The following is a 24,140-nucleotide window of genomic DNA, read 5'->3' as shown; positions in this document are numbered from 1 at the left end:
AAAGACAGTTTGTGATGCGGCCTATTAATACATAGAGCACATCACAAATTGCATTACAATATCCAAACCAGCCAGTGTGCAAGCTGCGCCTCACTGGTTTGCAAGTGGGAAACCAGGCTGTGTGCCCTGTCTCACACTGCACCCACAAGGCTGTTTACTTCAACTATTCTTTTGTTCTTAATCTACAATACAAATATTGCTGCATCGACCATGATATCAGAAACATCCAAAAGAAATAAGATCTGCAAAAGCAAAACAAAATGGACGCTCTATTTTTAGCCCCTATTCCTTCCTTTGGCTCCTTAGCTAAAGTTCTTCCTAGTTTGAGACCCATTTTATTAACTTTCCAAAATGTGTTCACAGTTTAGTAATGATATGGTTAGGAGCAGTGCCTGTTAGTGTTGATGCTTCATAAGCAGGGAAACAACCTTTACAACGCAACTTTTACAACGCACTATCATTACAGCAAAACTTTTACAACGCAACATCCATTACATCGCATGCCATTACAACACAACCATTACAACGCATGTCATTACGGCGCATACCATTACAACGCATAACATTACAACATGTAGTATCCTTACTCTATCCAACACTTACCCTACTGTTGCACCCCCTGGAGTTAGAATAGTAATTTTTACCCCTACACTATCCAACACTTACCCTACTGTTGCACCCCCCCTGGAGTTAGAATAGTAATTTTCACCCCTACACTATCCAATACTTACCCTACTGTTGCACCCCCCTGGAGTTTGAATAGTAATTTTTACCCCTACACTATCCAATACTTACCATACATGCAATGTAATGTTATGCGTTGTAAAGGTAGTATGCGTTGTAATGGAATGCGTTGTAAAGGTAGTTTTTAAAAAATCGTTGTAATGGCATGCGTTGTAATGGAATGCGTTATAATGGATGTTGCGATGTAAAAAATGCGTTGTAACGGTATGCGTAGTAAAAGTATGCGTTGTAAAGTCATGAGCAAAGTGTCTTCTCCTTTACAATGCATTTCTTTACTATACACATCATTTTACTAGGCAGAGAAACATGAGTGATCTAAGCTAATCAAAGAGGTCTCCTGAAAGGATATGCTGTAGTTCCCAATTCCTATCTTGTTGGGTCTTGAGTATGGTACCCTCTTAGTCACTAACCTCCCAGACAACCCCCCTCTAATACATTCTGCAGTGGTTAAACAATTTACCAAACATGCATCTTTATTTTATGAGTGCTCCAATCTCTCTACTGTCCATTACTCTCAACTTTCCAATACGTTAGTTTCACATTTGTCATATTCTGCTACAAAGTCACCTATTCTGCTGTCTTAACCCACTTAGCATTAATATTGTTTTGCTGCACTTTTTGTATCACACTTTCTTTTCTGGAAGTGATTACTTTGCACTGGCTCCCTCGTCGCTTTCATTCACAACTGACCAAACCCATTTTGATATTACTTCTGCTAGCCACTCTCGCTTTATCGGTCCCTCTTGCTCTTCATGTGGAGAATACTTCTCAAATGCTTTACAATAAATCTTTAGGGGAGGTGCAATATCTGGGGATAATCTTTGATTTAAAACATCTCTTATTTAAAGATCAGTCAAAAAAAGCATCTGTCCAATGTGAGTTAACCTTTGGTGTGTTGTATAGAGTCAAATCCTATTTGGAGTTTGGTGAGCAACACTCATTTGATTCAGGCAATAATTCCAAAAAGAAGGGCGGATAATGCTAACAATATTTATATCGGAGCAAATTAAAACTATTGCAAACAGTACACAAAAGAACAAGCACGGCTGACTCCTCATCCCAAGAAAAAGAGTCCATATTCAACGCAAGCATTAAGATGTTGCTTTATTTTCGTAGAAAAACAAAAGAGTGCAACTTAAATAAGGTTGCTTATTTCTGTCCATGCTTGGAAAGAGGGATGCGCCACTGGGGTCAAAAGTGATAGAGACCAAGTCATAATAGTGTCATAATACCAGCTTGCAGATCCCTGCAGGAGAGCTGCAGCTTTCACAGAAAAAATAACTGTTGGCAATATCTAGGGCATTGACAGAAAGTACCAAGAACATCTGTAAGCATTCATGAGACATTCAAGAAGAAAACAAATGTAGTAAAAAAGTAACAACCGATCTTCAGTAAATAATGCATTTCTGCCTCTACTCCTCTTTCCTCACTCCTCTCTTTCTTCTTAGTGAGGGTACAACAGTGTTACCTGGAACAATTTACACCAACCAGCAATTCGAGCGTTTGTGACTTACTTCAAGCCATAGGAGCCACTATGCCTTATGTAACCCCCAAGGCGTCTGTATTCACCCTCACGCACTACTACTGTACTGTATATATATACAAATCTTCAATAAAATACTTTGAAATAAAAAAAATAAAAAAATAAAAATGATTCTCTATTCTCGCAAGCATTGAAGGTCAAGGATCTCCATATCTTGTCCTTCTCAGCTTATGATGTCTCAGGGATGAGGGTCCCTCTCTGGACACAGAGCTGTGTTCCTGCTTATGTACCAAATAGTTTGGCATAGTTGCATTTCTAGTTCTCTGTTTTTCCAATAGATTTGGATTTCACCTAATATGTGTTGGAATGGCACTGCATCTGGGAGTGTCATTTGAAACCAGGCTGGAGACTTCTGAGCTGTGCTAAGAGCAATTGCTGACTCATGACCAAATATCTGCTAATTTGCTGCATCAACAATCAGCAATTTGTTTTGGTCAGATTTGGACATTGACTTGCATTTTCACAAATGAATGAATATTGGTACAAATCAACTTGCTTCTGATAAAATATGAATAAATATATACATATATACATATACATATTATCGGTCGACAGTAGGTAGTTATAGTTAGGATATAGTTGCCATAGGAAAAGTGTTTTTTCATTTACCAATAACTTTGGCGTCGTTTGACGGATCCTCATGGACTTTTCCAAACTAATTTGCCACTCACTTCCACTGCTGTGTTGACAATTTCGGGGTGATCCGTCAAGCGGGGACAGAGAGAAAGGGGGATCCCAAAATGCGTTTTCTCCATATTAATTTCCATTGAAAATTTTAGGCACAGCTAAAGCCTGAACTGCTGAACGGAATTACACCAAATTTGGCAGAAAGGCAGCTGTTGGTCCGGAAAGCGCCCTTTTTGTTAAATGGTGTAAATCCGTTCAGTAGTTTTGAGAAATGTAAAGATTATTAGGATAGCCCACTGGGGATGCAGAGGGTCCACGACTCCACCGAGATCTTGTGCTGAGATCTGATTGGCTGCCAACATTTCAAACCAGGAAGTGTTGGCAGCCATCTTGTGACTCGTTTGAACCGAGTCACAAAAAAAAGTTTTAAAAAAAGAAAAGGTGGAAGGGTAGAAACACACTGACCCCCTAGGCCTCTTGGGGGTCCCACAGGGATCACACAAGGGCAAAACAGCATTTTTTTTTAAATCGACCGCAGTTGGGCTGGATCCACGAATCCCGCTGAAATATTTTTTTAAACGAAGTGCGGGCTCCTGCACTTTGTTTTGAATTGGCCTCTGGGGCATGTCTATATTATATAAGAGGGGGGCACACGGGGCCCTCTCCTAGAAGCCTTAAAACCCCGGGGAGGTGGCGCTCCTAATTAAAGTATGCAGGGGTTGCCCTGGGCAACCCCCATGCCTTATGGACCGCCACCACCCCAGGTAAAATGTTATATAGATGCGTGGGGGCCCGTGTGCCGCCCGCAGCCCCAGGTATGGTCACCTTCCCATGGCTAAACATGACATGGGGGGGTCATTCAGCCCCTCTCACAGCCCCCAGGTCAGCCACATCCTCGGGGCTAAATATGACAAATGGGTAGGGGCCATGCAGCACCCCCGCAGCCCCGGGACCACCACCTCCCTGGGGCTAATGAAATATTAATGCTGGAATATTAATGCTGTGCAAGAACAACAGGAGTACGACCCATAGACCACGTCGGGATGGGTGTAGAGTATATATAAAACAACAATTCCCAACAGGTATCAATTTAAGACAATTAAATGATGGATGCAGTCAGCATTACATAAACAGGAAAACAAGGAGGCTCATATGGTTTAAAAGCTTGTTATTCACCAATTCAGAGGGGGGTGTTTCACATGGAAATACAGTTAGGCAGCACTGTACAGAGGAAATCATGTGACAACCCGAAGGCACTTGGGGCCAGATGTAGGTAATTTTATTTTACCACCTCTTAAATACCGAATCATACCGAATCGGTATTTAAGAAGTGGTAAAATAGAGGGGGGGAGATGTAGGTATTTCCAGATGTGGAAATACCGAATCGTTAAGATTCGGTATTTACCGAATCTGGAAATACCGAATCGGTATTTCCTATTGATTCCTATGGGCTGTGAAGCCCATAGGAATCCATGGGCAATACCGATTCTGTAATTACAGAATCGGTAAATACCGATTTTAGCAAGGGTGCAGGGGGTGTCACTTTGACACCCTCTGGCACCCCAAAAATAGGCATGTGCGCCATGTGGCACACAGACATGCCCTAAGGGCATGTCTGTCTGTCACATGGCTAGGTGTGCATGCACACCTGAATTCGGTACTTTAACACCCAATTGGATTGGGTGTTAAAATACCGAATTTGTAGGGCCTTTGGGACTCTGAAGAGTCCCACCTACATATGGATTTACAGAATCGGTATATTTACCGATTCGGTAAAATACCGAAGTGGTAAATTTACCGATTCGGTAAATATACCGATTCTGTAAATTCACAACCACCTACATCTCAAAAGCCAAATACCGGTCGGTAACGGCCGAATTCGTCCGTTACCGACCAGTATTTGGCTACCTACATCGGGCCCTTGGTGAGTAGTGATATATACAATCGGTGAAAGGTGAAGATGCAAGTGCTGAACGTGAACAGCGTGAACGGCGCAAAGTGACAAAGAAATTATACATTGATGGCTCCGCAGGATTAAGTTATAGTCACTTAAATCATGGTATCAAACAATTTTACAAGAGCCAAAAACATTAAATGTGCCATGAAGTTGCGCTGTGATGTCGACGGCGTTTCGATTCCTGTGAGTCGGGATCGTCTTCAGGACAGGGTTGTCGGCTTCAGGCAGTGCTGTGGGGAGAAAGGTCGAATCAGGCACGGTAAAGGAGGAATGGCGAGGAGGGGAGAGGGGGGGCAGGCGGGCAGGTATAGAGCGGGGAGGGGAGGGAGGGGTGAACAGACTGCACATGCACGATGGTAGTGAGCTGGTCAAATTGAGGTACCAGGGGAGTGGGTGTGAGTAGTGGGGGAGACGTTTCAGTAGGCCAGAATTGCCCCAGAGGGTGTGAACTAAAGGTGTTGGGGGGATAACCGGCGTGCGATTGAATTGTGAGTAACAGCGCACGGAGGAAGCGAAGAATCGTCTAATAGGAGGGTGGGGCGTGACTGGTGGATCAGCGATGGAATTAAGAAGAACAAGGCTCGCAGGGTGCTGAAACATGGTAATTACGTGTGAGGGGCGATGTTGATAAGGGGGCGTGAGGGGGTGCGAGGGTAACCTGGACAGTGAAAGCTAGGTGGTAATCTTGGTATGGCAATAAATACTACTGTGCTAGAAAGGTGCGTGAAACCAGTGGATGGCAACTACCAAAGGTGGGCTGGTACACAGTAAGGTGCTCAAACATACTTGTGTACGCATAGTCAATCGCGTGGTTCCTGGGTCCCTGGGCGATAGGATTTGGCCGTAGTCACACAATGCAAACCTTTCTCCTAGAGGCATTGTAACCTTCTGGTAAGCGATTGGCATGTCAATAGGAAGTCCACACTTAGGGGCCCATTAAGATGTCGGGCGGATTGTCCCCGCCAGGCTGCCGGTGGCTACCGCCAGGCCACCGCCAGCCTGGCGGGGCAATCCGCCCGACATCCTCACTCGTTTTCCCCCTGCCATATTAGTATGGCGGGGGGGACCTCGGCGGACGAAAAGTCCGTCCGCCGCTTTTCCGCCCCGGTCGCCTTGCGGCCGGGCGGAAAAGGAATAATATGGTGGCGGTGTCTATCAGACACCGCCAGCCATATTATGATGGGCATTTTACAATGCCTTTCCGTGGCGGCAATGCCGCCACGGAAAGGCATGCAGTCTTCACTTTGGGGGCCCCCTACGGGCCCCCAAAGTGAAGGAGGGGTGGGGGGTGCACACGGGGGGGATTTGCATATACAATGCGAAGGCAGCGGATAAACAGTCTGGGGGAGAAGGACAAGAACCGTCATGACCGGCAGTGGGCATGATCGTATGGCAGGCTCACATGGTCAATTAATTACCTGTAAATGGTGTGGCGCAGCCGAGGGCAGGTTAGGAGAGGCAGCGCCTGTAGAAGGGAGAAGGCTGCCAGTTAGGGTTAGCAGTACCGACAATCGGCGCGATGGGTGAAAAACGGACAACGTACGTGGAGTGCCCGCCAGAAACAGACGGTTGGTGTCGCGCTCCACGAGTGGAATTAATAACGAACCTGAATGAAGCGAGGCGGCCGGAGGCAACAAGGGCTCTGTACTCTCGGGAGGCTCTCTGTGGGTTGGAGCAGCTCCGTGAACCCGGAAGGGGTGTCGCGTTGTATATAAGATATGATTGGGTGGTGAGGAAGGGGGGCGTGTCAGGGAGGGAGGGGGCGGGGATGAGGACGTGTCACAGGGTTGCTGGGGCAACGATGGAGTGCGAGGGCAAACTTGTTAGAAAAAAAGGGGGGGGGGCCATGTCGGAAAAAGGTTAGATCAGCGCAGATGGTTATGGACTGAAATCGGCACAAATAACACTGATACAATATTGTGGCCGAAACAAATAGTCAACTGGCGTGTTGTAAGCAGTAGTTTATACAAGGGTGGGAGAAAGCTAAACAAGAGTCAAGTGGTATGAAACCAGGCAGTTAGTTTACATGTTTGTATATTGAACAGAGTAAGTTGGCATTTGTGTTAACACCACAGTCCAAGATTGGAGCACAATGTGCATGATAGTTAAAACAACTGTAAATTGCGGTTAAACATTAGTACAGTTGGGAATTAAATGATTAGAGAACATATGTTACCGAATAATTCAGAGTGAGTAGGCGTGGTGTACACACAACAGTAAAAAATCAACATTGGAAGGTACAATTTGGAACGGTATTCAGGAGCAAAGCCAGGCTGGAGGACCGAAGGACTAGACTGAGTATGTGGAAACACAGAGGGTATGAGGGGGGCTAGCAGAAGTGTGTAAGCACCCAGGAGTGTGTGGGTGCATGAGGTTCATGGTATTAGACGGTGATAGTACTTTTCCACTCGTCGAGTGTGTTGAGGCCATGGTTGACAGAGTCGACGCGTGAAATCCATTTGCATTCCGCTCTGTTCAACAGATTGGACATATTTCCGCCTCTGATCGGCAGTGTACGTTTTTCAATGACCGTCCATCTCAGGTCTGTGTCAAGGTGTTGTTTTTCGAGGAAGTGTGTGACCAGAGGGGCGGTCAGCACTTTGCAATTAGTTCTGCTCTAATGTTGGATGATCCGCTGCTTAACCATTTGGGTGCTCTGGCCGATGTAAATGAGGTCACATGGGCAGCGGATCGCATAGATTACATTTTGAGTCTTGCAGTTGGAGTGGTGGTTGAGTTTGTGGGTGAGGCCATTGTAGATGAACTCCTTTGTGTTGACAGTGAGGTCGCACACACTGCAGGATTGGCATTTGTAGTGGCCAACCACAGTAGTATTTATTGCCATACAAAGATTACCACCTAGCTTTCACTGTCCAGGTTACCCTCGCACCCCCTCACGCCCCCTTATCAACATCGCCCCTCACACGTAATTACCATGTTTCAGCACCCTGAGAGCCTTGTTCTTCTTAATTCCATCGCTGATCCACCAGTCACGCCCCACCCTCCTATTAGACGATTCTTCGCTTCCTCCGTGCGCTGTTACTCACAATTCAATCGCACGCTGGTTATCCCCCCAACACCTTTAGTTCACACCCTCTGGGGCAATTCTGGCCCACTGAAACGTCTCCCCTACTACTCACACCCACTCCCCTGCTACCTCAATTTGACCAGCTCGCTACCATCGTGCATGTGCAGTCTGTTCACCCCTCCCTCCCCTCCCCGCTCCATACCTGCCCACCTGCCCCCCCTCTCCCCTCCTCGCCATTCCTCCTTTACCGTGCCTGATTCGACCTTTCTCCCCACAGCACTGCCTGAAGCCGACAACCCTGTCCTGAAGACGATCCCGACTCACGGGGATCGAAACGCCGTCGACATCACTTTGTAACTTCATGGCGCATTTAACGTTTTTGGCTCTTGTAAAATTGTTTGATACCGTGATTTAAGTGACTATAACTTAAGCCATCACTGTATAATTTCTTTGTCACTTTGCGCCGTTCACGCTGTTCACGTTCAGCACTTGCATCTTCACCTTTCACCGATTGTATATATCACTACTCACCAAGTGGCTTCGGGTTGTCACATGATTTCCTCTGTACAGTGCTGCCTAACTGTATTTCCATGTGAAACACCCCCCTCTGAATTGGTGAATAACAAGCTTTTAAACCATATGAGCCTCCTTGTTTTCCTGTTTATGTAATGCTGACTGCATACATCATTTAATTGCCTTAAATTGATACCTGTTGGGAATTGTTGTTTTATATATGGAATATTAATGCTGGCGGCTCCTGCCCTCCCACAGCCCAGAGACCGCCACCTCCCCAGGGCACATGGGTAAAATTACAGTGGGGGACCACACGGCCCCCTGTAGCCCCGGGGACCACAGCCTCCGCAAGGCTGTATGCTGAAATGGAGGGGGGCCACGCTGCCTCCCTCCTGGAGTGAACATGGTCCTGGGGACCACCACCACCAGGGCTGGCTCCAGCAATGTCCTGTGGTGCCCACCCCCAGGACATTGCAGTTTGCTCATGATGGGCCCACACCCCAACACCTGGAACAACTCCTGGTGGCCCCCCAACCTTGGAAACTTGCACACCCCCACGGACCACGCACACAACCTTGGAATCATCCTGGACTCCAAGCTCAAAATGGACCACCAGATCAACTCCATCTCATCCGCCTGCCTCCTCACCCTCCGCCTCCTACGTAAGACTTTCAAATGGATCCCCCTTAAACACAGAAAGACCGTCATTCACGCCCTAGGCACCAGCGGAATCGACTACGGCAACACCCTCTATGCCGGAATAAACAAAAACCTCACCGCAAGCTACAAAACATCCAGAACGCCGCCGCAAGACTGGTCCTCAACCTACCAAGACACTACCACACCTCCCAGCACCTGCGCACACTTCACTGGCTCCCCATCGAGGACAGAGTCACCTTCAAGTTGCTCACCCACGCACACAAGGCCCTCCACGACACCGGACCAGCATACCTGAACAGCAGACTCAAAGTTACCGCACCCCAACGGACCCTAAAATCAGCCCAGCTCTCCTACGCCGTGGTCCCCCGCACCAGAAAGACCAGATCAGGAGGCCGCTCTTCTCCTTCCTCGCGGCCAGAGCCTGGAACTCACTTCCGCTCCACCTCAGACAGACATCACTCCCCATCTTCGCAAGGAACTTCAAAACCTGCCTCTTCGACAGACCCCCTCCTTGATGAACCGGAACCTACACCCCTCCCCCAGCACCTTGAGACCCTCATAGGTGAGTAGTTGCGCTTTAACAAACACCTGATTAATTGATATTAATATTGACATAGTGTGTACATAGATGTCAAGTAAGGAAGTGCTATACAATAATGGAGGTGTTAGTAGACAGTTCAAGATGGTGCACATCAAGTGGGGAGTTACATCTTTTTACAGAATTACGTTACATTTCACAATTTCACAACGTTAGGCACAGTTAGTTCAAGAGAGTTGCCCAGAATCACGTGCCCATGTGCAGTACTAAATTACATGCCGTTTTAAAGGATAATGTATTTATCAAGCCTCCTTGACCTCCTATTGGTTGTCTCTAATTATGCTTGGTTTATCATTCTCTATAATATCTATATTTTTTCTTCAAAATTGTGTATTTTTGCAATATATTGTTATTTACTATTTCTGTGAACCTTTGACTGTACTCATATCCTCTTATATATTATTCTTTCACCATTTTAGTGGATATTATATATCATTATTATTCTTTATTATACCTTCATGTATTAACAAATAACTGAACATACAAAGTATTTTTTTTTTTTTTAAATTATCATATTATTCTCTTCAATAAAACCTTTTCTAAACTTAAAAGCATAATGTATTTTTTTATGAAGGCCTGCGTGGTAAATAGGTGACAGTTGGCAGTGTAATTGTGCACCTCCATAGTGTGGTTTGTAAATCGTTGGGTTTGCCACTTAAGCCTTTCACGTGCCTCCCTTTGTCATTCCTTTGTTAATCTTGAAAAGGAAAATCATGAATTGCAAGGTGACTAAACTCTAAACTGGTTTAATTACTAGGCCTGTTTAGTGTGTTATTTTCATTTTTTTTCTCCAAGTTTCCCCCTCTGCTGGGATTCTGTAGCCGTTGCTTCCCTGGTAATTATATAATTACTTCACAACACGCTGCAGAAATATGCGGGCAGACAGCTCACGCGCCGCACAATAACGACAATTCAAACATTAATTTCTGGAGTTCTTTTAATTAATTCATCAGGAGCCGTGGTGAGCAGAATGATTACGTTAAAGTGGTTGATTACAAATTTATATGTAATGATGCACTTTAATTACTTTGGACTGGTACAATATTATTGGGCCCTTTTCCCAAATTTCCTGGCACCGAGCTCGGGTTGGAAGGAGCAGCAGCGCCACAGACACGTCTGCCTCTAAATTATTTACATGGCAGCAGTAGAAGCGGGCATTGATTAATGAGGGAACAGTCCACGCTGAAGCCAATTGGAAAGCTGTACATAGTAGAAAGGGGCGGTCAACTATGTCAGGCCAGGCACGAGCTTCTCTACGGAAGCCTGGAGTAGCCAGTATTAATTCAGTGGGAAAAGGCTTACAATATGAGTCACGGAGGAAAACAAGCAACTACTTTCTCCATCATTTGAGAGAAATCATTTCCTAACTTGCCTTGGAAGATGACAGAACGTTCATATTAAATGTCTCTGTTATAGTAGATACCCAGGGGTAGATTTACAAGAAACTGACGCATCTCCAGATGCATCAGTTTACCTGCGCCTCCATTTGAAACCCTTGCGCCACCATGGATGCGCCATATTTACATTACGGCGCACCATGGCGTAAGGATTGACAGATGCGTCTGAAATTCTGATGCATGTGTTAACGCAAAAGTGACGCATTGCTGGAGTTGCTCATGAAAGTGACGCAACTCCAGCAATGCGCCAAAATAGATTGGTGAGTCCCATTTAAACAGACCTGCGTCATTCCATACGCCTGGTCTGAACAGGCGTAGGGAATTTGACCCAGTGAAGGCATAGAGTGAGGCAGTGAAATGTAAATTTCACTGGTTTAGTTCTACATGTCTTTTTGCGTAGAAACGCCCAACCTTCACACATTATACCGGACACTGGTATAATATGACGCAGAGCTTTAGAACGTGACACATCTCCCTAGATGTGTCACATTGTAAATGGGCCACAATGTGGCACATTGTTCACGCCCCTGCTGCATCACAAAAAGTGATGCAACAGCAGCGCAAAAGTGTCGCAAGGGGTTGTAAATCTGCCCCTCAGTTTCTATCCTTTCTTTCTCTATTTCATACCTTTTTTATACGACATCTCTATCGTTTAGTCAAATAGATCTATCTACCTATCTATCTACCTATGCGTATGTCAGGCTGCTTTTTTGGCTCGCAATAAGTGTAATTATCGTGCAGCACACCAGTTTTCAAACAATGAGATTTACTGATCTGACATCACAGAATCGAGATTCCAACCTTTGAAGTTGGTGCTCTTACAGGTGGTGATCTGCCACCTCTGATGGTCTCCACAGAACCGAGGGTGGTGTAGTGTTGTGGGCCCTAATCCCACATGCTACTAAAATGAGTGAAGCAGACTTATTGGATGTGCTTGTTAACTGGCCACGAGCACGTGCTCTTGGACCCTTTTATTTGCAGGCCCACGCCTGTATTGGTTGGGTGTGAGTGTGGCCAGCCCTTGTGGGAGTGGCTGGTAAAACTAATGTCTGCTGAGACACTAGAACGTGTCCTGCGGGACACTACATTCCTCCCAAACTTTATTGAAAAACAAAACAAACAACAATAAAAATAACACCACAGGGTCCATCAGCATCTTGAATCGATCAGGGGGAGTGCAGGCGACATGGGTCTGATGAGCCAGACTGTAAAAGGACTTCTTCACTGACATCCATAATTTAACCTGAGTGGTTCAGGACACGAAATGCTGGTGTGGATACATCAGCAGCACTTGGAGCCTACCAGTGAAAACGTGTCCATGGTCTGAAGCTGTTCCACTACAGTGACGCTGAGGGCAGTTTGTTGCAAGTCTCAAAAGTTCCGAAAACTGGGTGCATCAGGAGCGTGGTCATAGTCCATTGTGACGTTTCACAAGAGTGTTGCTTGATTGATTGAAGACAGTCTTGGTGTGCTGTGACTTATTGTAGTCTCCGTTAGATGACCTCTCTGCATCCTGGAGTCCACAGTGTGGCAATATCAATCCAACTCTCACGCTTGTTTGGGTTGCCACTGGACTGCTTGTGGGCTGCGTGTTTGCCTATGTTGAGGCAGCTGCAAGATCACTTAGGAGCCGCTGTCTAGTTGCTTGCACAAACCTCAGGGGTGGATGAGTCTTGGTCAAGATGTGCTCTCGCTACCGGGATCCGGATGCAAACCAGGTTAGCAGGGAGTCACAATTGACGTGGGCTGGGGTGATCGAGTTGCCAGCGATGTGTTGAATCTGGACGACATGTGATGACGTTTTGCCATGATGGTTGCAGGCCTTCGTTGTTCAGTCATCCATCAGTGGGAGTGAGGGTGGGCAGGCATTTCCCTTTCCTTTGGGGAGGCATCTGCATTCTTGCACTTGGATGTCTTGGGTTACTGAGCCATCGGTGACTGTGTCTGGATAGACGCGCTAAGAAGTATGAGGCAGAGACTCTGTTTGGGCATGCTTGCAACTTACTCTTGGGTCTCCTGCTGTGTGGTTGCCAGGTCGCTCTTATGTCGTGTCACCTTGTTGGCTTACTGCTTGTGTATCTGGATGCATTCCTTCAGCAGCTCGAGTCTTCTTGAGCTTCAGGCCTGGCCTCTCACAACTTTCCCTCCTGAACTTGGTTGGTCATTAGGTTACTAGTGTAGACCAGCAGGTCACACTTCCAGCCCTTCTTCTGGGTGCAGTGACATGCACCATCTTCCAAACAGACCAACAGGGCCTCTCAACATTCAATGGTCTCTGGACCATGCAGGCGAGAATTCCAGTCGCTCTTCTCTCTTTTTCAGGGTGCAGCACCATGCACCTTCGCCAGAGTCGGCCAACAGGACCGCCCCGTGGTTGACTGTTTCCTTATTCCAACCACCTGCTTCAAGTGTTGGGCTCTTGCTTTGTGAAGATTACAGCTGTTGCAGAGCCAGTCCTACTCTTCCTCTTGAGCGCTGGGTGGCGTCCGGCCACATCTCTTGTGTTCCCTCTATAGGGACCTTCTTGAAGCTCCTACTCTGGGTGTTCCTTCTTCTGGAAAATTGCTTCCACAGTCAGTAGGGAGCTGTGGTGGTGGCAGCTTGCCACTTGGGGTGTGCAACTCTCCTCTTGCCTGTATTGGGTCACTGTCAACGCCGTCTTGAGGCAGTGTGGGGAGGACACTCTCTTTGCAGTCTTTGGCCCAATGCGGGCAGTACTAGTGCAGTGGAGATGTAAAGGCTTTCCCTCCTGCATCTGGGCCACGCTAGGCCTTTACTCCTTTCTCCTCTATGAGAGAACACTGGTGGCACTTGGCATTGCGCATACTCTCTTCTGAGGGGGCCTGGCAGGCAACCAGGCTTTCAGAAAACTACATTCTCTTGAAGGGTCCTCTCAGCTGGCTCCCTGAAAGCTTGCTTTGCTTTCCTTGCGAAGGTGGCAGACAGCTGCTAGAGGGTGTGCAATGCTCTCTTCCTCTTTTCACAAAAGTTAGTTAGTGCTTTCTCTGGGGGCTTGGTGGGGACAAGCAGTTCAGCTCTCACTGGGTCAGTCTTACTTTGGCTGTCTTTGCTTGTTGCTTAACCAAGATGGTGGCCTGTTGCCACCCGGGGGGGGGGGGGTTTGTGGTGCACTCAGCACCAGTCCTAGCTGTCCCTTACAGCCTCCATCTGCATTCCCCCTTTATGACAGCTCAGGGTGCGGTGTGGCACTGTGGCCACCAGGTGGTGCTGAAATTGCTTTTCATTCATGCCCTGGCCCTACGGCACTGAGGATGACTAGGGCCTCCTGTGCAGGGACTCAGGCACATGATGCCTATTTTCTATGCTAGCCCCAGCCAGGGACGCAGCATACTAGGTGATCAGTGTTACTGTTGCACTTATGGGCCACGGCAGCCCCTCTGTGTGTGTTGCAGGAAAGGGGGGGGCGCCGGCCTCCCCTTCCCTTGCATCCTCGGTGGTGGGGCGTGCCCCTTTGCCGCGTCTTGATGATGTGGCGGGCACGCCCCACCACCGATTGGTGCCGGCTCCCGCGTTGACCCGGAAGCGACCTGGTTGCTTCCGGGTCAAAGGGGAAGAGCCTGGGGGCGGACCAGTGGGAACTGGTCTGCCCCCATGCCTGCACCGTAGGTTAAAAGGCCGGGAGAGCGCGGGAGGCGCCCTCTTGCCCCCGCGCTCTCCAGGCCCGCTCCGTGCCCCCCCAACAAGGAGCTGAATAATTTTGTCTTTTTCATTATCTACAGGAACGTCGATCGGCGGTGGCAAAGTAGTCGGCCCAGCAGCGGTGATACGGAGCAGCAGCGTGAATACGGAGCGCATTATCCCATAATCTGTGAGCGCGGAGAGGCGCTCTTGGTCGGGTTGCACACGCATTATCGCGGTAAGGCAGCGAGGGAGGGGAGAGAGAGCCACGGGCCGAGGCCGAGCGCAGCATTGTTGCGGGCAGGAGCTGGCAGGAGGCCCCCCCCCATTTTTTGACTAGGGTTTGAAGAGTGAGCGCTCATTGTTTTTTGGCCCCGGGGAATAGTCGGATGGGCGATTAAATTTAGAGAAAACGCTTGTGTGTTTTTTCCGGGGTTACCACACTGTATTAAGGCGATTTAGTATTGACGGTGGGCATTTCCTGCAAGGTAGCGATAGGCCAAAGCAGCAGTTCCTTGTGGCACTCGGGCACAATTTAATACCGTCAGGAATTGTTTTAGACAAGGGTCGGCCATGGTTAGTACGTGGATGGGAGACCAGATTTAAACGCCCCCCTTTTGTTTCCTTTACAAAGCAATAGGAGATTGCAGTGTGAGTAATTCTATGCTCAGCTAGGCAAACACGCTAGTAATTTAAGAGCAGGGTGAGGTAATGGTAATTTAATATTGCACTGGCAATATAACATTGTGCAAAATAAAGGCGTGGGTGTTCAAATACGAGGTCCATTTTCTGTAGGAGCCAGTACTGTGTTGTAACTTTCCTTTCATCGTAGGCCTTCAATCGGGGGCACTGCGGACGGATCTGACGGAGAGTGATACGGTGGATGATGCTATTCCGAGGACACGGGCAGGCCTGCATTTCACTGCTTCTGTCGGGCCGCCGGGCTAGAGTACGCTCGCCCAAACACCCAGGGTAGCTGGTGTGTTGCGGTCCCAGTTGGGTGGTGCTCACGGCCAGCCTGTGTGCCTCCAACGTTGTACAGGTACAAGGGCACATCGTACTCATCGGTGAGGCATTGAGTTAGGTCGTTCCCTGTCGCAAAGGCAAGGAGAATGTCTAGCGGGCGTGGCTTGAAGCGTTCCCGCATGGAACTTATGCTGCAGGGCATGATGCGCAGGATGTCAGCCATGGACAGGAGACTGGGGAAAGTGGACCAGTTAGGGAAGAATGTAGCGGAGCTCAGTCAGAGGTTAGAAAATCAGGCAGGGCCTTCGGGGAGACCCAAGCGAGTTATGGTGCCCCCGCAACCCAGGGGGGAACTGAAGGCTTTGCCTAAGCGGAGCAGGGCCAAGAGGGGTAATGGTCAGATCCCCAAGCCATGTGTAGTAGGGGGGTCACCTAGGATGGTCCCCGACGGAGTACCCACACCACCAGTAGCACCCATACATACTCCACCAACCCCGATAACTTTACCGGTGTCACCGGCTCCTGCCACACCACCGCCAGCCCCAATCATAGCGCCCTTGGTGGTCCCAACGGTAATTCCAATGGCAACGGTGGTGAACCCGGCACCTACCCCGGTGCCCGGCATGGGATCACCCACCCCATGTAGTGCTCCCCTGGGGGTTGGGCAGGTGCCCCCTGAGCTGGCAGCACAGATAGCGGCAGTACTCCCATGGCTAGGCATTGGGGGGATGTTACCTTCCTCGGAGGATCCCTCCACAGAGGCACAGAAAATGGTAGCAAAGATCTTGTTGGCCAGGGGTGGTGGCGGAGAGCCAAGCGCTCCTATTTCTCCTCAAGCAACAGGTTCAGGCAGCGACGCAGGAACAGACAAGAGTATTGAGCCAACGCGAGTTGCTGAAAGTGGTAAGGAGGTGGCATTGCCGCTACTAGGGGCAAGTACAATACCCTCCAGGAGAGAATACCTGGCCCAGCCATGTAACACAAGGATTGAAAGAGTTGATTTGGGCCTGCAAATATGTTAATATATTTTCGCTGCTAGTTGATAACAGGGAAATGGACTATGCTAGGACGCAGAAGGTTTGGATGTTCCCTAGCGAATGGCGGGCCCAATCGGCAAAATTGAGGGTGGATGAAACACTGATTGATTGGATAAGAGCCTTTTCTGTGCTTATGGCGATCACGACCGAGCGTTCCCCAAATGTGCTTACTGAAATGGCATGTTACCAGAGTAGAATTACAACTTTCAGTGATCAGTATGGAGGGGATAAGTGGAAAGAATATGACATCGCATTCAGGAAAGCAAAAGAGTTTGACAAGTCATTATCCTGGGACAGAGTCGATTCTATTTCATGGTATGGCCAACTTACAGGGGGGCAATCAGTGAGTGCGGGCCCAAACGGGAACAAGGGCTACCCCTCCAAACCTCAGCAGCCCTTTCGGCCAGTGCAGGGGGGTGACGCGGCAGGTAAGGCCAGAGGCAGTGGGGATCGAAAAGGGGTGTGTTGGGATTTTAACAAAGGTACATGCACCAGGGCAGCGGGTACTTGTAAGTTCAAGCACACATGTTACATATGTGGCTACCCTTCCCACCCAGAAACAACATACCGCTCAAAAGGTAATGCGTCCGGAAACAGAGGAAGAAGGAAACAGGACTAGGGGAGAGGCCCGCGGGTCACTCACTCACCCATTGACGTTATGGCTATGATTCCTTGGCTGAACAGGTACCCAGACCATGCCTCTGCAATGATGCTGCAGGAAGGTTTCTCACAAGGCTTCAGGATTCCAGCGTTAGGGTATACTGGGACGTCTGAATGTAGGAATCAATTGTCAGTTAGGCACAACCCAGTAGTAGTGGCAACAAAAATTGAGAAAGAACTGCGCCTGGGTAGAATAGCGGGTCCCTTTACTAACATTCCGGTACCCAATTTTGTCTGCTCACCCCTCGGGGTGGTCCCAAAGAAAGAAAAGGGCGAGTACAGACTCATTCACAACCTCTCAGCACCTAGGGGTGCATCTTTAAATGACGCCATCGACGAGGAAATCTGTAGCGTTAAGTATGCTTCCTTTGACCAGGCAGTGGAGATGTTGAGGACTCTTGGGCCAGGGGCCCTGATGGCTAAATCAGATATTGAATCTGCTTTTCGGCTGCTACCAGTGCATCCCCTAGATCAGCATCTGTTAGGTTTTTCTTTTCAAGGCAAATTCTATATGGATATGTGTATGCCCATGGGTTGCTCGGTTTCATGTGCCTACTTTAAAACATTCAGTTCCTTTTTGGAATGGGTTTTTAGGCAATCAACAGGACACCGTCATGTCATGCACTACTTGGATGACTTTCTTTTTCTGGGCACAGCAGGCTCGCAGGAGTGTGCGTGGGCATTGCAGGAATTTTGCGTGCTCATGCGGGCTTTTGGGGTCCCGCTAGCGCCTGGAAAAACGGTCGGGCCAGGTACATCCTTGGAATTTCTAGACATAGAATTGGACTCAGAGGAAGGTTGTTTCAGGTTACCCATGCGTATATGGATGGCATTCCTGGAGGATTTCAATGGCAGGGTAGTGTGGTGCGGTCCCCCCACTACGTCTGCAGTGTTAGGTCTATGGACCGACGCTGCGGGCAGTGTAGGGTTTGACGCCATACTTGGGAACAAATGGGTGGCACAAGAGTGGCCAGCTTGGTGGGAAGAAAGCGGCTTGACAGCGAACATCGGTTTTTTGGAGCTATTTCCAATATGGGTTGCCCTAACAGTCTGGCCGGAATTTCTGTGTAATCAATCTGTGATCTTCTGGTCTGATAACATGACCGTAGTTGAATGTATCAATCAGCAGGCGGCACGGTGTAAGTTTATACTCCGACTCCTGAAAGAGATTGTGCTTAGGTGCATGAAATTGAATGTACAGTTTAGGGCCAAACACGTTCCAAGAGTTTTGAATAACGCAGCTGACTCACTCTCTCGCTTTAAGATGCAGGTATTCAGGGAGCATCTACCAGCGGCAGAGGCAACACCGGCACACTTCCCAACCACACTTTGGCAAATTGGTGCCCCCTGCTACAGAACCTCGTGGCAGCTAGCCTAGCCCCCAGGACGGCTTACGAAGGGGCGTTTATGTCTTATTGCTCCTTTTTGGGTCAGGGCTGGGTGGAGAAGTGGGATCAGGAGGGGAACTTTACCCAGTACATGGACACATTACATAATGAAGGGCGCTCATCAGCCACAGCTAGCAGACATAAGGCGTCCGTTTCTTTCTTTGCACAGCTAAAAGGGGCAAAGGATCCCGCAAACAGTTTCATAGTGCGGTAGGCTCTGAGGCGGTGGCGGCGCCTGCAAACAACTACCACTGATTCCAGATAACCAATAGGTTTAGAGCGGCTTGCGGCACTATTGAATACCTTGTCTGACACTTGTAGGTCCTCATGGGAGGTACTATTATTCAGAGCCGCCTTTTCATTAGCCTTCTATGGGGCATTACAGGTAAGCGAACTGGTGCCCAGCAGCAAGCTGGACATACTAGGGTGTCTCAGGCGCGAACACACAAAGATAGTGGAGGATACGCTGTTGATTACCATACTTAAATCAACCAGGAGGCTCGGGGAGATAGTTTGGTACTTCACCGGGCTTGGACCAATCCTTGCTGCCCTGTGTTCCATGTTAAGTCCTTTCTCGAGCAATGAGTTGGCGTAGCAGAGGAGGCACTATTAATGCATGCAGACGGTACCCCATTGACAAGGTTCCAGTTCCAAAGAGTTCTGGCAATGGCAATTAGCAATGCTGGTTTAAATCCGAAGGATTTTGGGACGCATTCTTTCAGAATAGGGGCGGCCACTTAAACAACGGCGAAAGGATAGCATGTCAACAGTGTAAAGAGGATTGGGAGATTGTAGAAAAACAGCCAATCTCTTAACGAATACCCAGGCTGTTTGGCGCAAGACATCTCTAATTCCCAATATCAATAGTAACCAAAATAAAGAGGCAGGCGCTGGGAACTGGAAAGCAAGAACAGGTTTATTTGCTCTAGAGGAGAACACGTCAGGTCTGGCACAAGAGTTGTCTTCAGTAGGTGTTCTAACAGCTTCTCTGCTGCTCCCCTTTTTATACAATTTACAGTGACTTTATTGGTGGTCAAACATCCTAGGAATTCCTGCCTCCAGCCGGTTCCCACACAGACCCACCAGCTGTCATTCCCCCTCCCAAATCTAACAGATGATTGCCATCTTGCAGCTGGACATTCCGACAGGACATAAAAGTGTGTGGGATCGGTCAGATCTAAAGGTTATGCAAGTGATAAGATCAAGCATTTCTGTTCGTGCAACAAGTCTTGCTGTGTGGGGGCAATAAAGTACGTCCGCAAGGCTTGGTTTACAGCCTGGGACCGGATCAAGTGACCAGGTGCAGTTGGGGGTTATCAGAAGGCCTTGCTCATGTGCAGGGGATGAAAGGACAAATGTGTTTTAGGGTGGGAAGTGGCTCCGGGGCTTTGTCAGGCTGACAAGGTTTTATGACCTCAGTGCATTTGGTCATGCTGAATCAGGGCACCGGGGATAGTTGCGAGGTCAGGGTGAATCATAGGTGACTCGCAAAGCGCGAGATGGCCGCGGCACCTAAAATGGATGCTGTTTATGTGCGGACGGTGGCTCTTGTTAGGCAAGATGGTGCCGGTGATGTTAATGATTGTCGATCATGTTTTTACAGTCGCTCCTTTAAACATTCCCAAGACATCTTGCTAGTCTATTTTCGATCAGTGTCATATATTGCTACAGTCTTAGGACACAAAGGGTTCAGACATAGGGAACACAAGGGCGGTGTGCAGTTGGGCTGTCCATTGCGGTCTTTGATGGCAATAACCTTATGCAGTCAATGTGACAGGTGAGGAGGCAGTGCATACAGAATGACATTTGTCGTATCATACGTTTAGACCTTCCTTCAATTGGTTCTCACCCCTTTTTTCCCCAGATTCTCAATCCCCGGAGCCCTCACCGACTCCTTAACGATTAATTGGATGTCCATTCTGGCACCCGTAATTCTCCCAACAAAGTGGAGTCACACCACCAGATCGGCTTGACGCCATCGGCTGACCAGTCGCTACTCCCGGTGAGTTCCACACCGCTGACCGCGCCACCCGCCAAAACCCCCCCTTCCCCATCCAGTATTTCCCTCTCTGAAGCCTACCTTTCTCCCCCTACAGCAGTGCCATCAACCCTTGTAGTCCTGAAGATGATCCTAACTCTTATGGATCGAAACGCCGTTGACTTATCAGCAAGATCCTAAGCGCCCCTTGCACAGTGGTTCTCCGAAAAAGACAAATGGAAAATAACTCTTCTAAATAAGATGGAAACCACTCTGTTTTTATTCACTGTATATAAGTACGCACCCACACTTTGCGCCGCCCGCGCTGATCACTCTGTCACTTGTGTCGCCGTAGTGCTACTTCACTTTTTCACTCGTGCACCTTGTACAACTTTGAGTTGTTATCCTTAAATTGTAAATTGCAGTGCTGATATTAACTGTAATTGTACTTGTCATCTCCATTGAAAAATGTTTAGTAAAATGATGCCTTGAGCACACTTTACAATCATATAGAGCCTCCTTGTTCCTCCTTGGATAATGTTTTCATATCCTCACTAACTGTCTTAAAAATGTTACCAGTTGGGATACTGTTTCATTTATATAGACCTGGAGATGGGCATGATTCTTAGACGATGCAGTAAGTTCATTCAAATACAAACATATTATCATACAAATTGTTCTGGTAGGATAAGGACCATTACGTGCATTATTTGAGGTCTAGACTCCATGGGGATCCAAACTAGAAAGCATATTCATGCGGAAAACTGGTGTTCTACAATTATACTTATTCATATACAGTAAAAACAACCGATGTAAGGTTTCAAAGGAAAATCTTTTTCTTGTCCAATTGGGGCATAATCAATACAAAGTGATTGGGAGAGAAATTCAACCTAATATAAGTGATGGTCAGGGAGTGATAATGTTCCAAGGCTTTTCTTTCCAGTGTCTTTTTACAGCGAGCCATCACTGGTAGGCTCACATTGTTCTCTTCTTTTGTTGGCGCTGTTGAGCACCGGCGGTAGAGCCATGCGTCCTGCTCGGATCCAGATTCCATGTTGCAGGGCGAGTTTGTTCTTTGTTCTCGGACCACAGTCCTATTTGCCCTGTTCCCTAACTAATCTATCATAGGTACCTTAGACAGGGTACCCGCACCCTATTCTTAATCCGTGAAGTCCATCCCTACTAACCTACTCTATCTTCGTGCTGTGCTTCTTCATCAAGTCAATTACGAAAAACTCCATGTGAAAAGGGGGGTGTGTTTGGGAGGTCGAGGGAAGAGAGGGCGGAGCGGGGTCAGATCCGAAATGGACCAAGGGGGGCAGAAATTCCACGCAAGTGGGCCCATCAATTAGGCTCAATGGGCTAGGACTTCCGGCACAGGTGGATCAACCGGTTGGGGGCTTCTGGACAGCCCTTCTTTCTTTCATTTTCCATGTTGGGAATGGTGCCTCGCCCAGCATCTCTTTGCTCTGCGGCTCCACCTTGGTCGTGGTCATAGGTGTTCCATGATCTGCAGCCAAGCTGTGCGTCACGTCCGGCCCCTCTCCTCCGACGACTGCATGATATCTTTAAATAAGTATAAAACAATTTTTAGAGAACTGGCAGGGGAAGATGTTTACACAATTCAATTTCTCTCCCAATCCCAAGTAGCCGGGGAAACATTTATCGGTTGCTCAAAAATGACGATAGTGTGGATGTTCTTTAATACTTACATCGGTGCATATCATCAACTCATAAACCATTCCTTTGGTGCAGGTCTGCGAGCATTTTTATGTATTTCAACTATAATTTCTATCTTTGTTGTCCATTCCTTTTACATTCGTGATTGTGGGAAGAAATCTAATATCTATCAATTGTATGGTCTGTCAAATTCAAACCGGTTGGTCCTGTCAGAGACTCGTCGTTATAAGCTAACTCCTGTTGAGCTATATTTTTCTCCAAGGTCTGTTAACTACAAAAAAGTGTAATGTGCTATTATGATGGGCATATAGGTACCCTTCCTAGCTATTGTTTACCATAAAGTACACAGACTAAGCATCATTCCATTCTGTCAATGTTCCTTACTTTTAGCTAAACATTTTGGCTTCAGTACTCATTCAGCAGGGCTTACTACAACATTCCTTTCACTTTGGTTCAAATCATTTTTTATAAACATTATACTTTTTTCTGCATCATCCTTTACAACCTAGCTACTTCATTAGTTAATGAGGGACTTGCGATGTCCATACAACTTGTATCTAGGGTGACCGGAATCTTAAAGTAAAAACAACTAGGGACATTTCACAAAATTGGGAGAAGGACTACGATCTTACTGCAAGCTACGAGTGTATTCCTTAGCAGAGACCTACAGAACGGTCAGTAAGAACTTACATAAATTGCGAATTTTAAACCTGGCGGCTAGTTTGTGAATTAAATCTTTTCTGGAAACAACGGCTAACTTCTACCAGTTTTAGTCGATTTATCTTTGAAAACCGGACATGAGCTACATTTCTTAAAATTTTCTGGGACAGCTGGTACAAAACCTGGACCATTCTGGAAAAACGGGGACGTTTTAGTCACTCTACTTATGTGCAATGGGCGTGGTAATATGAACGATGAAGGTTGTGTCACTAAGGCACTAAGGGCCAGATGTAGGTAATCCCAATTTACCGATTCTAAAATACCGAATTTTACTGAATCGGTATTTTAGAATCGGTAAATGGGATGTAGATAAAAAATCGGTAAATAATACCGATTCGGTAAAAATCGGAATCGGACAATCGGTATTTACCGAATTGGTATTTTCCGAATCGGTATTTACCGAATCGGTATTCCCCATTCATTCCTATGAGCCATTTGGCCCATAGGAATGAATGGGAAATACTGATTCGGTAAATACCGAATCGGTAAATACCGAATCGGTAAATACCGATTCGGTAAATACCGAATCGGAAAGCAAACAAAAGTGAAACTTAAGTAGGCAGCCAATCAGGTGCTACCACCCTCCCCCTCCCTACCAGGAAATGGCTACACAGGCAGCTGCAACTAATTAGAAGCTTCTGGAGAGGCAGTTGGAGCTGAGCTGAGTCCCTGAGCAAAAGAAAGGGTTTTGTGCACTTTTAAAACAGCAAAATGGCAAGCAGCAAAGACAAAGAGCAGCCAGAGAGGAGGAGGAAAATGAAATCCAGCAGCATGGAGCTGCAGGTCCTTGTTGAGGAGGTGGTGAAGGTGCACCAAAAACTGTTTGGCAGTCAGTCCCTCACAGTGGCAGAATCTGCCAAAATGAAACTCTGGCTGGACATACTTGACAAAGTGAATGCAGTCGGAGTGACAACCAGAGATACAGAGGACCTGAAAAAGAGATTCTACGACCTCAGGAGCCCAAAAAAAAAAAATGTATGAACTCCACAAGCAGGCAACCGAAAC

This window comes from Lissotriton helveticus, chromosome 10, assembly GCF_964261635.1.
Source record: "Lissotriton helveticus chromosome 10, aLisHel1.1, whole genome shotgun sequence".
NCBI lineage: Eukaryota > Metazoa > Chordata > Amphibia > Caudata > Salamandridae > Lissotriton > Lissotriton helveticus.
The sequence above is the reverse complement of the archived record's forward strand: the minus strand, read 5'-3'. Positions refer to the sequence as shown.